Below are 13,080 nucleotides of genomic sequence, written 5' to 3'. Positions count from 1 at the left end.
TGGTGGTGATGATTTCTCCAAAGATGATATGCAAATTGCCAATAAGCATGTTAAAATATGCTCAACATCATTAGTCATTAGAGAAACCCATATCAAAACCACAATGAATACCACTTCACACCTACAAGGATGACTGTAGTAAAAGAAAAGTACGTATAGTACAGTTAAAATGTACAGAGTTCCTATTTGGAATGATAGAAAGGCTTGGTAACAGATGGTGGTGATGATTTCTCCAAAGATGATATGCAAATTGCCAATAAGCATGTTAAAATATGCTCAACATCATTAGTCATTAGAGAAACCCATATCAAAACCACAATGAATACCACTTCACACCTACAAGGATGACTGTAGTAAAAGAAAAGTACGTATAGTACAGTTAAAATGTACAGAGTTCCTATTTGGAATGATAGAAAGGCTTGGTAATAGATGGTGGTGATGGTAACACAACATTGTGAACATAATTAACAGCACCAAAATATATAACTGAATGTGATTAAAAGGGGAAATCTTAGATTGTATATGTGGTAGCAGAATGAAAATTTTTAAAATATCCATGGAATTACACTACACAAATAGTGAACCCTAAGTTAAACATGGACTATAGTTAACAGTACAATTATAAAAACCATGCTATCATCAATTGTAACAAATGTTCCACACCGATGCAAGTTAATAATAATAGAGTGGTATATGGGAATCCTGTATTTTACGCATGATTGTTCTGTAAAGCACAACTTCTTTAATAAAAAAAAAAAAGGATGAGAAGGTTAACACCAAGTTAAATTTTGCCTTTGTTAGGATTGTTCAAATCCATATTAATTTGTATACTCTTATTACTTAATTTTGGGGTTCATTGCTTTTAAAACTATGCTTTATTCAACAAAAGTTCCTTAATTCTGCCATACCTTCCCATCTATTAAGATAACTTTTTCAGCCTCAACATTCTGAACCCCTGGTAAGGAGAGTTGCATTTAGTGTGCTACTAACAATCAAGTATCTAAGTTTATGAATTGTTTCCTTTTTTTATAAGTCTGAACATTTGTTGTTACTTGCTGTGCTGGTTTGGATGTATTATCCCCCAAAACACCATGTTCTTTAATGCAATCTTGTGGGGGCAGATGTATTAGTTTTGATTAGGTTGGAATCCTTTGATTGAGTGTTTCCATGGAGATGTGACTCAATCAGGTGTGAGTGAAACATTTGATTGGATTATTTCCATGGAGATATGGACCCCACCCATTCAGGGTGGATCTGGATTTAATCACTGGAATCCTATAAAAGAGTTCACAAATAGGAGTACCTCAGAGCAGCTCAGAGAGACACTTTGGAGACAGCTGCTGAAAGCAGACTTTTATTGACACTTTGGGGATGATAGCCCAGTGTTTTCTCCGGAGAAACTAAGAGAGGACAAAATGCCCCAAGAGCAACATTTTGAAGAAAGCACAGCAGCCGAGAGAGGAGCTGGAACACAACCTGAGATCAGCAGATGCCAGCCATGCTCTTCCCAGCTAACAGAGGTTTTCCAGACGACAATGGCCTTTCTTTGCTGAAAGTATACTTGTGTTGATGCTTTAATTTTTACATTTTCAAGGCCTTCAGACTGTAAATTTGTAACCAAATAAACCCCCTTTATAAAAGCCAAACCATTTCTGGTATTTTGCATAACAGCAACATTAGCAAACCAGATGCAGTCAAGACTGAAAGAGAAATAGATGGGTTACAGATAGCTCCATAGAATTCTTACATCATTCTCAGCCTATTTTACTAAGTCCCAAGCCATAATCTGGAATATCCATAGGGAGTGTGTGACAAAAATGTTAACTTCACACTGACACCTTCCTATATAAAGATCTCTTGCTCTGAAAGGCACTCCCTGACTCCTCAAGTGAAGGTAACCGAGAAAACAGTCTCTATCACATTGTTCATTATTAAGTTTCTCACTTAATTTTAATTCACTTCTAATTATATGAATTTTTCTTGTTTGTTTCTTAAAAAAAAAAAAGACAGAAAAGAGTGGTGGTGAAGATGAGGGAATGTAAAATGATGCAGCCACTTTGGACACAGTTCTCCAGTTCCTCAAAATGTTAAACATAGAATTATGCTATAACCCAGCAATTCCACTCCTAGGTATCTACCCAAGGGAAATAAAAATATATGTACACACATGTTCATAGCAGCATTATTATTATAATAGCCAAAAAAATGGGAGCAATGGAAATGTCTATCAACTGATACATGGATAACAAAATTTCCCAAATCCATACAATGGAATAGTATTCAGCCATAAGAAGGAATAAACTACTGACACATGCTATGATGTGGATGAACCTTGAAAACATTGTGCTAAGTGGAAGTAGCCAGTCACAAAGACCACATATTATACAATTCCATTTATATGAAATGTCCAGAACAGGCAGATTTATAGAAACAGAAAACCTGCTGAATGAGGAATGACTGCTAATAGGTACAAGGTTTCCTTTTGAAATGAAGACAATATTCTAAAATTAGATTACGGTAATGGTCCAACAACTCTGTGAATATGCTAAAAACCAGTGAACTGTATACCTTCATGGCATGCAAATTATGTCTCAGTAAAGCTGTTTAAAAATAAAGTGAACCCGCTGGGAGTTTGTTAAAATGCTGAGTCGCAGGCTCTGTTCCAGATGTGCTGACTCTTTACCTACTGTGGATAGCTGCTGTTTGCTGTTCAGCAGCCATTCCTTCTGCAGGGAGCATACCCTCAAATGCTCTTTAGTAAATCATTGCTTCCCCGTGGGGGTCAGATACACGGTCTGCCTAGAACTGACTCCCCTGCCCTCTCCCACCCCAGATCTGGGGGTGGGCTCTGATTGCCTTCGGCCAATCAGCAGTTCCTGTCCCCTTTCAGCCACAGTGCTTGGTCCGGGGATGGACACACACCCCAAACCTCTCCAGTGGAGTGAAGCCTCAAGGACCTTGTGCTGAAAATACTGGTTAACCTGGCATCCTCATTTCTATGGTTGTAAATAAAGAAGCTTGTAACACTAGTTTTTGGCAGTCATTTGGCCACCACAAGGAGGTACTGACTGAGTGAAACCACAACTTAGGAAACACAGCACAGGAAAGGGGGAGTGGGTGGTGAAGAATAGGGGAATTTAGGTTCTGGCTAAATCATTTGATCCCTGAATGAAGCCTTCCCTGAAACTAATGTACCCCAAGACTGATCAGGAGCCAACATATATTTTTTTTAATATTAAACCAGTATGGGTTTATTTCTCTCTTACACAGAGCAGAAAACATCTGTGCTATCAAAATATCCTGCTTTTCAAAAGCATCTGTGCTTTCAAAACATCCTGCTTCTCAGCAGGATATTTTGGAAATCTGGGGGCATTTTTTGGTGGTCACAATGATTGGAACACACTCCCGGCATTTAGTAGGTGGGGGCCAGGAGGGCCAGGTGTCTTGCAGTGTATGGAACCATGCTGCACAGAAAGAACAATTCCCCTCACACATGACTTTTGAATGGCCCACAGAACTGTTCATAATTATAAAAAACTGTTTATAACATATTTTACACATAAACACAAAGATTTTTTGCATGGTTTTATTGTAGACCGAGTTGTCTGGGAATGCAATGATTATGTAAATGGAGGGAAGACTGTACTTTGGTTTGTTTGAACATCACCAAGAGTTGTTCACTGTTTTGGAAAATCACCTCACTGTCAACAATGCCACTCATGGTATTGGATTCACCAATGTAGGTTGTGGCTCTGTATATATATCATGTCACATTCATGATTATCTTTTCTATCTCATCAAGTGTCTTACCACCTCATTACATCATCTGGTATGGTGGACGTATTGAAATAGTATTACTTTGTTTGTTCATTTGTTCACCAAATCCTTCCTGAGTACTCACTATATGCAGGCTCTAGGCACTAAGGATATGGCAGTAAACAAGACGGACAAAAATTCTTGCCCTCATGGAGTTTACATTTGGGTGGGAGAGACAAACAATAAAAAAGCAAAATATATTATATTTTATATTGTAATAGGTACTAAGAAACAGAATAAAACCAAGAAGGGAAAACGGAATGTCAGTAGTAGAGGTGGAACTTGGAATTTTGAATAAGGTGGTAAAGGAGCGCTTCACTGAGAAGACGTCTTTTGAGAAAAACTTGGAGGAAAGGAAAGAATCAGCCAAGTAGACATCTAGGGGAAGAGCTTTCCAATCACAGAGAAGAGGCAACATGTCTACATTGTTTGAGGCATATGGATAGTCTTTAGAGCTGTGGTACTGGGATGATATCACCAAGGAAGTGATTGTAGCTAGAGAAGAGAAGAGGACCGGGACTGAGCCCTGGAGGCCTCCAATATCGAGCGATTGAGAAGAAGAGGAAGACCCACTAAAGGAGGCTGAGAAGTGAGCTGTCCCACAGACCAAATGAAGAAAGCATGTCACCAAGGAGGGAGGATCAACCACAGACAGGTCAAGCATTGGGAGACCTGAGAATCCATCCTTGGATTTAGTAGAGGTTCCTGAGGACCTTGACAAGAGTGTTTTGGAGTTATGTGGGCAAAAGCCTGATCAGAGTGAGTTTAGGAGCTACTAGAAGGAGAGAAACAGGATGAGTACAGAAAACTCATTTGAAGAGTTTTGTGTCAAAGGGAAGGAAAGATATGGAGTATTGTCTGGCATGGAAAGTGGGGAAAAGAGAGGGTTTTTTTTTTTAACTTCCTAAAATAGAAGCAAAAAGATCATGTTTTAATACTGATAGGAATTATCAAGTAGAAAGAAAAAAATTGATGGTGTAGGAGAGAGAAAATTGCTAGAGAAATGCCCTTAAGTGGCAAGATGGATGGGATCCAGTGCACAAGTGGAGGGTTGGTTTCACGTAGGGACACGGACCTGCGGTAGTGGTGGGAAAGCCCAGACTCGGTAGGGGGTACATGTGGTGGTGGGACTCTGAGTGCTTCAGTTTTCTTAGTGAAGTAGGAAGCAAAGTAAAAAGCCTACATTGAAAATGAGAATTCAGAGTAAGAAAAGAAGTTGTGAAAATATCATCCAGAAAATTATGTGAATGAATAATACAGAGAAACAGAGTATAATTGTAGAAAGTCAGCCTTAAGGGCCCATTAGTTCACAATCATAAATTTAAAGTGATGAGACCTGTCAGGATGGCTGTGTGTTTTTTATTCAGACTTTTATTTATATACAGCTTTCATTGAACCCAAGATATCACTGAGTGTTTGAGACATCTTGATTTCAGAGAGGAAAAATGAAAAAAATATGTGTTTGAATTGATGAAAAATACCCGTATATCCCAATACAATACATTCCACCTCTATGCCAAGCCAATTGCCAATTTAGTGCACATTTTCTGGACCCTTTTCCTTAGGCTTTCCTGTGTCCCCTAAGAGTGCCTTAATTTAAGACTTGCTGAGTACTTTCAGTGCATTCAAACACATTTTCATCATATTGTTAAGTTAAAGTGCTTGCTTGCTGCCACACATTTTGTTAGCTTTCCCAAGGAACTCAATATTACTATGTTATCAGTCATCACTTCATTGTCACAACCTAAATGGAAACCCTGGGCTCCTGCAGCAGTCACACTTCGGCAGCTGCTTAACCAAGTCAGGATTACCTGTTTTCCACCCTGTTGCCCCTTCGGCTTGGCTCCCTTAAATCTGATGGCAATCTGTTGTACCTGACCCGGGTGGCCTGGTTAGGTGTGGGACACAGAAGTCAGGGAGTCAAAAACCCAGGCCTCCCAGATCCAAAATCTGGGTTTCAGCCAGACTCAGATCTCCCAGAATAAAATGGAAAGCTTTGAGTAATTCACTTAATTTTCCCTTATCCCAGTTTTCATACATGCAATATGGGATGACAATAACCCACCTCACAGAATTTTCATGAGAGTTATGTATGGTAAAAATATTCCTTATTTGAAAGCTGAGACTCTGGCATCAGACTGCCAGGGTCCAAATCCCATCACCAGCACTAACTGACTGAGTAATGTTAGGCAAGTTACTTAACCTCCCTGAGCCTTGTTTTCTAAATCTGGAAAATAAGAATGTTACTAGGACCTATTTCATAGAGCAGTTATGAGAATTAAATGATATAATGCTTATAAAATGTCTAGAATGTACTAAGCTCTCAATGAAAGTTAGTTATTATCATTGATATTATTATTATTATATTATTTGAAACTGCTTTGTAAACTGTAATATAATGAATAGGAATATAAGAGATTATAATAATTCCACCATTATTATGTCTCTTTCTCCCCAGAAAATAGCATATACCAAACCAGTTAAATTTTTGCCCAGGAGGTGATTTAAGACCTTGTGCACAGGTTAACTCCCAAAGTGATCAGAGATCTAAATGTAAACAATGAAACCCAAATAAGTACCAGAAGAGAACAGGGATTAATTCTGACCTGGAAGTGGGGAAAACTTTCCTAACTATGAGTCACCCTCCAGAAGTAATAATAGTAAAGATAAATTTGACTACACAAAGTTTTGAAAATAATTGCATGAAAAAATACCATATACAAACTTAAAGGGAAAATGACAAACTGGGAAAAAAAAATTTGCAACTTGTATCACAGACAAAGGAGTGTGTAACAATTAAGATCCTGGCAGGAAACAGAATTCACTCCCAAATGGCTCAAATAAAGAGATTTTAATGAAGGGATTGCATAAAGAACATGGGCAGGGTTTAGGGATGCAAAACACCCAGAGACTAAGTAGCATCGTCAGGATGCCCCTTAGCAACCCCAGGGCAGGAGAGGCAAGGAAAAGAGATACTGCTGTCCGAGCTGAGAGCTCTGAGACCACTGAGAGCTGAGTGGATGGAGGAGGAACTGCTGATGGGAGTTTTTTTTCAAGGAGGGATAGTGTTAAGCAGGAAAAGAAGGGGAAAATCGCCAGACCTTTCTCTCCTCCCAGCCTCCATTCTTTTGCCAGTCCCTCCTGCTGGCCACAGCCAACCTGAAGCCAACCCACAGGGGAGTCCAGGTGATGGAATCTGCCGCGGTCAGCCTCCAGGGCACAGAGCAGGACAGGTGGATCAGCGGGAAGGTGGCAAACAGGTAATAACCAGCACAGGCTAATATCTCTAATATATGAAAAGCTATTAAAATTTAGATGCAAAATACCAAAAATCTAATTTAAAATGAGCAAATGATGAGGAGAGTTCACAGAAAAAGAAATGTGAAATGCTCTGTAAACATATGTAAAAGTGCTCAGTGTCACTCCCAATAAGTGAAATGCAAATGAAAACTACAAGAAGACGAAGTGTTGACAAGGCTGTGGCACAAACAGTACTTTCATACGCTGTTCTTGGAAGTAGAGATTTGTACAACCAATGTTAACTGTTATCTACTGAATGTTAACTATTATCTCCTAAATGTTAACCATTATCTACTAAATCTAAACATATAAATCCTATAACCTGGCAATTCTACTCCTAGCAGAAATTTGTATAAATGTTCATAAAAGACATGCATTACAATGTTCATAGCAGCACTGCTTATAATAGCCCCAAACTAGAAACTACCTGAATGCCTATCAATAATAGAATGTATGAATAAATTGTAGTATATTCACAAGATGGAATACAATACATCAATGAGAATGAATGTCTTACAACATCAAACTGTAATGTGGATGAATCTCACAAGCATAGTGATAAGACAAAGAAAAAAAATACTTCATACACACAAGGATGGCTATTACTTTAAAAATGGAAAATAACAAATGTTGGAGAGGATATGGAGAAATTGGAACTCTAGTGCATTATTGGTGAAAATGCAAAATGGTGCAGCCACCACGGAAAGCTATATGGTGATTCATTGGAAAGTTAAATATAGAATTACCATATGAACCAGCAATTCCACTTTTAGGTGTATACCCAAAGAAAGTGAAAACAGGTCTCAAACAGGTACTTGTACACCAATGTTTATAGTAGCATTATTCACAATAGCCAAAAGGTTGAAATAGCCCATGCTTCCATCAAAAATGAATGGAGAAACAAAATGTGGTACATACATGTAACGGAATATTATTCGGCCATAATAAAGAGTAAAGTTCTGAAACAAGCTGCAACATGGAAGAAACTTGAAATACTATACTCAGTGAAATAAGCAAGACACATAAGGACAAATATTATATGATGTTACTTCTAAGAGATGTCTAAAAATTCCGAATTTGCAGAGACAAAAAGAAGAATGCAACTTATTAGGGGATGTGAGAAGGGGGAGTGTGTTCAGTGGATATGGAGTGTTTGTAAATAAAATTAATAAAAAATTTAAAAACAGACTCTAAAGGTATATATTGTATGATTCTATTTATATAAAGTACAAAAAGAGGTGAAACTAATCTCTGCTATTAGAAGTCAGTTTAGTGGGAATAGTGAGATGGGTAATACTGGAAAGGAACACGAGGGGATTGGTGGTAGTAATTTTCTGTTTTTGTTTTTTTTTATCTGGGTGCTACTTGTATAAATATATTCACTTTGTGAAAATTTAGTGAGTTGTACACTTATGTGAACTTTATGTATATTATATTTCAATAAACAGTTTTTAAAAGCACACTAAGATACCATATCTCACTTATGATTGATTCTTTGGAAAGCTATAGGGAAATAAGCACTCTCATACATTTCTGGAAAAAAATGTAAAAGAATATAGCCCTTAGAAAGGGCAATTTGGAAAGATACAGCAGGATTATGTTTGCATTTCCCTTTGATCTAGAATAGTAGCACTTCTAGGAAGCTATCCCAAATACAAACTGCTGTTTCTAAAAGGCAGTGTTATTTATAACTAAAGAAGACTGAAAACACACAAATGTCTGTCAGTAGGGGAGTGGTTGAATAAAATATGATTCAATAGCACAGAGGAATGAAAAAAAAGTCTCTATAAACTATTACGCAGTGTGGTGGTTTAGAGTAGTATGTACCCCAGAAAAACATGTTCGTAAACTTAATCCTTTCCTGTGAATGTGCACCCATTGTAAGTAGGACCTGTTGATGAGGTTACTTCAGTTAAGGTGTGGCCCAGGCTGGGTCTTAATCCTGTTACTGGAACCCTTTATAAGTGGAATAAAATTCAGAGGGAAGAGAGAAAGCCACAGAGGGAGCAGCCAGAAGCTGAACATCAGCGAAACCCAGAAGAGAAGAGAAAGCCCTGGAGAGGTGGCCATGTGCATTGCCATGTGACGGGGGAGCCGAGGGCCAAGGCTCACGGGCAGCCAGCCCCGGAATGCCAGTCTTTGGGAAGAAAGCATCACCTTAATGATACTTTGATTTGGAATTTTTCCTATTCTCAAAACAGTGGAGCCATTAAACTCCCATTGTTTAAGACATCCCCGAGCAGCCTAGGAAACTAAAAAAATGAAGTGACCTCCAAGATGTATTTTTAAGTGAAAAACGAGTTGTGGGAGTATTTATTATATGCTATTTTTCTGTGAGAAAAGGAAGATTTATGAATATATAGGTATTTGCCTATATTTGTAAAATGAGAAAAAGGAAGGCCAAACCAAAAATCTAATAAAATGATGGTTTCCAATAAAGGAAGAGAGGAAACAGAGGGGACAGAGAAGCAAGCGAGACTTCTGGGAATGTTTCTTGCTGTATGACTTTGACTTTGAAACTAATTATAGGTTTTACAAAATTGAAGAGTTAATTCAAAAAGAAAAAAATCTCTAAAAATTGAAGAAAAACTAGAATAAATATCAAGGTGGTGGCATAATATCTGTATTAGTTTTCTATGGCTAGGAAACAGATTACTACAAACTTACTAGCTTAAAACAACATCCATCTACTGTCTCACAGTATAGGCAGACGCCCAGGTGGGCTCAAATGGTTCTCTGCTCATGGACTCACAATGCCAAAGTCAAGATATTGGCCAAGCTGGGCTCTTATCAGGAGGCAAGAATGTGTTTCCAAGCTTGTTCAGGTTGGTAACAGAATTCAGTTCTTGCAGTCCTAGTACCTACATCTCCATTTGCTTGCCGGCCACCAGCCAGGGACCACTCTCTCCTCCTAGAGGCTGCCTGTGTTCCTTCTTACATGGCCTCCTCCATCTTCAAAATCAGCAGCAGAACACTGATGCCCTTCACACTCTGAATTTCTCTGGCTTTTCTTTCTGCTGCCAGCCAGAGAATGTACTTTGCTTCTATAGGCTCGTGTGATTAGAACAGGCCCACCCAGATAATCCTCCTATCTTAAGGTCAACTGTACCATATAATATAATATCATCATAGGAGTGACATCATATTCAGTTTCTGGGGATTAGGGTGGGATGTCTTTGTGAAGCCATCTTCCAATTCTGCAGCTTAAAATACGGTATTCTAATGATACTTCTCTAGTGGGATATGTTTTAAGGACAAAAAGAACCTCAAGAAAGTCTTAACCTCATTTAGTCATTTTATTTCAGTGGTAATTAGATATTACTGTTTGAAACAATTTTAAGTATTATAAAGGCTAAAGCAAATAATTAATTATGCTTATGTTGTGGGAACTGAGATTTTAGTGAAGAAAAAAGAGATCAAGTATAAAATTGAAGAGGTTAAGTAAAAACCTGTAAAGAATAATTTGAATTGGAAATTATGAATTCAGTATGAATTCATGCTTTTTTTCTCTTAAAAAGTACATATTTGCTAACTCTATTCACTCAAAAGGCCAGGAAGAAATGACAACCCAGAAGCGATGAGTACCCCTGTAGCAATGAACACCCCTGGCAACCAGATATAGTCTCTAAATACCTTTTATCATTAAGAGGAACTAAGGGTCTTTGTAGAAACAGCTTATTTCAATTCTGGGCCAGGAAGAGGATTAAATGAGTCTGGAACATTTTGTGCCAGAAATGAAAAGACCAATGGGGTCATTTCAAAATATACAAGAGCAAACCTGAGTACGGGGACCCGAGTCGAGATGGAAGATGCGACCGGAGACCGGCAGCCGTCGGTTACGGAGGGTAGGGTGGGTGCTGAGGCCTAGCGGTCCAGGCTTGGAGTTCGCCTCAGACGCGGGGAACCGCCCGGATCTGAGAAGGTCTTCAGGTACAATGGAGGACAAACGCAACATCCAGATCATTGAGTGGGAACACCTGGACAAGAAGAAGTTCTATTTGTTAGGTGTGGCAATGACCATGATGATCCGTGTCAGTGTCTACCCATTCACTCTCATCCACACCCGGTTGCAGGTTCAGAAGGGCAAGAGTCTGTACCATGGGACCTTTGACGCCTTCATCAAGATCCTGTGGGTAGATGGTGTCACCGGCCTCTACCGGGGGTTCCTGGTCAGCACCTTCACCCTCATCTCTGGCCAGTGCTATGTCACAACTTATGAGCTTACTCGGAAGTTTGTGGCTGAGTACAGCCAGAGCAACACAGTCAAATCACTGGTAGCTGGTGGCTCAGCCTCCCTGGTGGCCCAGAGCATCACGGTGCCAATTGATGTAGTCTCCCAGCACCTGATGATGCAGCGCAAGGGTGATAAAATGGGTCGCTTCCAGGTACGGGGCAACCTAGAGGGATGAGGGGTGATTGCCTTTGGCCAAACCAAGGACATCATCAGGCAGATTCTGCAGGCTGATGGGCTTCGAGGCTTCTACCGAGGCTACGTGGCTTCACTGCTTACCTGTATCCCAAACAGCGCTGTTTGGTGGCCCTTCTATCACTTCTATGCAGAGCAGCTCTTGTACATCTGTCCTAAGGAGTGCCCTCACATTGTCTTTCAAGCTGTCTCGGGGCCCTTGGCTGCAGCCACTGCCTCCATCCTCACCAATCCCATGGATATCACCCGAACCCGCGTACAGGTTGAGGGCAAGAATTCCATCATCCTGACCTTCAGGCAGCTGATGACAGAGGAGGGACCCTGAGGCCTCATGAAGGGCCTCTCAGCCAGAATCATCTCAGCCACACCCTCCACTATCGTCCTTGTGGTGGGCTACCAGAGCCTCAAGAAGCTCAGCCTCCAACCTGAGCTAGTGGACTCAAGACACCGGTAACCAGTAGTAGGGAGAGAATCCTGCTGTTTCCCACACTACACTGGGTTAGGGGCAGAGCAAGGAGGAGGATAGCATCCTCTCCACATGCCCCCACCACACACCCAGCCCTGCCTTGAACCAGGTGGCCTGTCTGGGGCAGTCACAGAGACTTTGAACCGCTCTTGCTGAAGAGGCTCCAAGCCTGGATTCCCTGCCCTCCCTATTTTTAATCCTCTTGCCAAACTGGGCTCCCTCACACAGTCCCTGTACTTGATCCTGCCCTAAGGAAACTCCCACCTGGTAAACCTTCTTCTGGCTTCCCCTCCACCTGTATCCCCGAGATCCTGAGAAGAGCTGTACATAGAACTTGCTTGCCACCACTGGTTCTTCCTCTTTTGCTTACAGCCCAGACTCCACATCAGCCCTCTCCTGCTTCATCTCTTAGGCTTATTTTTATTTTGGGACTGAGTTTCCCACCAAACTACTGCTTTCCCTTACTGTTGGAGAAAGGTACCAGCACTTTTGCACCAGGAAAAGGAGCAGCAAAAAACCTCAGGTTCTCCAGAGCACTCTTTGGAGGAGTTATTAGGTTGGGGGGAGGGGTTGATACTTTATTTTGGTGTGTGTATGTTTTTTATTTTTTTAAACATCTGTGAAACAAGCTATTGTCTTAGTCCTGCTAAAATGCCAATCCTGCAGTTGGAGCTCACCCCCTCCTCAGACAGGTGGAACATATAATGTAGCTTTTTCTTCAATCCCACTTTCCTATCCCTTCGATATCCCTTCGGTCCCAGAGCCCCAGCACAGTATAAGCTGTTGGCTTTTCCTGGTCCAGATGACCACAGTGGTGAGCATAGTTCTAAGTAGATTAGGCTGTCTGGGGCACACTGGACCTGGAATACTATTCTGAAAGGTCAGGTTGAGAGAGTAGTTGGTTTGCAAAGTGACGAGAGGGTGCATGTGCCCCAGTTCATCTCCCCCAGGCTAGCTGAGCCAAGCCTAGGAGAAGGCAATGGAGGTTTTCAGCCCCAGGCAGCCCTGGACATAAACACATAGGCCCCAATCACTGGGACTCATGGAAACATGCTCTCTTACGTGGGCATCT

At 40.5% G+C, this 13,080-nt stretch overlaps 1 pseudogene; it reads left to right on the top strand.

Moving 5' to 3' along the window:
* Positions 1-10,903: 10,903 nt before the first annotated feature.
* On the top strand, positions 10,904-11,940 carry LOC119516683 (annotated as a pseudogene).
* The last annotated feature ends 1,140 nt before the right edge of the window (positions 11,941-13,080 follow it).

Source organism: Choloepus didactylus, chromosome 2 (genome assembly GCF_015220235.1).
Source record: "Choloepus didactylus isolate mChoDid1 chromosome 2, mChoDid1.pri, whole genome shotgun sequence".
In the NCBI taxonomy this organism is placed as follows: domain Eukaryota; kingdom Metazoa; phylum Chordata; class Mammalia; order Pilosa; family Megalonychidae; genus Choloepus; species Choloepus didactylus.
This window is presented reverse-complemented; position numbering and strand designations above follow the sequence as displayed.